This window comes from Stomoxys calcitrans, chromosome 2, assembly GCF_963082655.1.
Source record: "Stomoxys calcitrans chromosome 2, idStoCalc2.1, whole genome shotgun sequence".
In the NCBI taxonomy this organism is placed as follows: domain Eukaryota; kingdom Metazoa; phylum Arthropoda; class Insecta; order Diptera; family Muscidae; genus Stomoxys; species Stomoxys calcitrans.
In genome coordinates, this window is record NC_081553.1 from 145456267 (window position 1) to 145458126 (window position 1860).

At 26.9% G+C, this 1860-nt stretch overlaps 1 long non-coding RNA gene across 1 annotated transcript; it reads left to right on the forward strand.

The window, feature by feature from the left end:
- The first annotated feature begins 368 nt into the window (after window positions 1-368).
- Window positions 369-1104, forward strand: LOC131995368 (uncharacterized). Its single transcript, XR_009397425.1, has 3 exons — window positions 369-533; window positions 622-765; window positions 826-1104. It is a non-coding gene; the product is annotated as an uncharacterized LOC131995368 (long non-coding RNA).
- The last annotated feature ends 756 nt before the right edge of the window (window positions 1105-1860 follow it).

The following is a 1860-nucleotide window of genomic DNA, read 5'->3' on the forward strand; positions in this document are numbered from 1 at the left end:
ATTGCCAGTTTCTGTGAAATTGGGAAAGACACCAACATTATTTTTTTTGATATTTGTGGTCAATATTGGTTGCAAGAACTGCGGTGACATTTGGTCAGAGCTGAATGTTGTATTGATTGCCAACACACACTTTCAAATCCTTCAAAATGAGATTGTCTTTGCGAATATCTTAGTTTTATATTGATAGTTTCATTGAATCAGCTTCAGTATTCTAAATAATTTTTTTCTTTTGCGTGCGTAGAGCGTAGTTTGCTCTCAAACTAGTTTTATGATTTCAACAGGTTTTTGTTTGTGTCGGTCTATTGGTCTTAAATGACTTTTATTTCCATAGAATTTTACGCAAACAAACTGAAAACATTATGCAACTATAATTTTTAAATATTTCAAAAAAATAAACCAATTTTTACGAAGAGCCATCTATGTTCTGCCTAAATGATGTCCGGTAACGATTGCATCCAACTAATGCCGTATTTGGTTATAATTTGCGTCATGGGTTTATAAGTCCTAAAACGTTCCTAACTTATTGAAGATAAGTACGAAGATATACGAAGAAATTTTATTTGCGTTTTAATTTTTTTTTATTATTTAATGTCTTCCCCTAAAATGGTAATCTTCAAAAAGAAAATTATTTTCAAATATTCTCAAAAAAAAAAAAGGTTTTTCATTCAACTTCCCCAAGATCCCCAAATTGATGTTAAATGTCTTAGCGGCAAATGTAAGTGTAATATAAAACGTACTCCATAGAAAAATATGTATGTAGTATTAGTAAGTATGTATATGTATAACAGTTAAGGAAATATTACTAACAAAAGTTTTTCTTGAAAGAAAATTCAAAAAGGAAAGTTTGAACATTTTTTAAAGAATATTTCACTGAGGCAAATTTACGGTCAAAGACTACAGAAATAATAAATTTCGACGAGAATCAACGCTGCTTTCTATTGACTGATAGATTTCGACCCTTAATCTCTATGAACTTCGTGCCAAAAAGCTTCAATACTGTGTTGTGAATTATGGAAATCCAAGAAAAATCGAAATGTTTCATTTGCAAAATAATTTTAAAATATAAATTAGTCAGGGTGATAATTTCGGGTGTTTTAAATTTGGGTTTAGGAGCCCCAAAAATTTTCATTTCATTGAAAATCTATTTCAAACAATTTTTAATTACTAATAATTTTTTGGAAAAAATATTTTTTAATACTTAAGTTTTTCAGACTAACAAGCAAAATATTTTATTTAAAGAGAAATTTTAAATATTTTTTTTCTACAGATAAAATTCAATTAAAATAATAATCTTAGAATTAAAAGGATATTCATATATAATTATGTCTATGAAATGTTTGTCTCTCGGAAGAATTATTACTGAATAAAATCCATTTTAAAGCAATCTCAAAAATTTCATCTTTTGAAAAAAGTATGCAGCAATTCCGTTTTAAAGAAAATTTTATTAAATTTTTTCTATAAAAATTTTTTATCTTTGGCTTCTTTGTTTGGCTCGAGGTCATCGAACAAATTACAAATTATTTAATTGTTTTATTTGTAATTTTTATTGAAAATTCTCTTTAGAAAAAATTGTATGAAAAAATTGTTGAATGGAAAAATGGAAAAATTTTGAAATTGTGTCCAGATTAGACCAATGGGTTTTTTTGTTTCTAATTAAAATAGAAAAGCCAAACAAAAGGCTTTAAAAAGTTTAGACAATATGCAATCTCTCAAAATGCATTGAGCATTGACTGAAATTTTGGCATGAAAAAATTATTTCTAGTTAGGCCCAAAACTGGGCAAAAGATTGTCTTTAGAGGATTTTTCACTGGAATTTAGTCCTTAGAAAAAATTTATTTAGTCTTTGGACGAAATTTTATT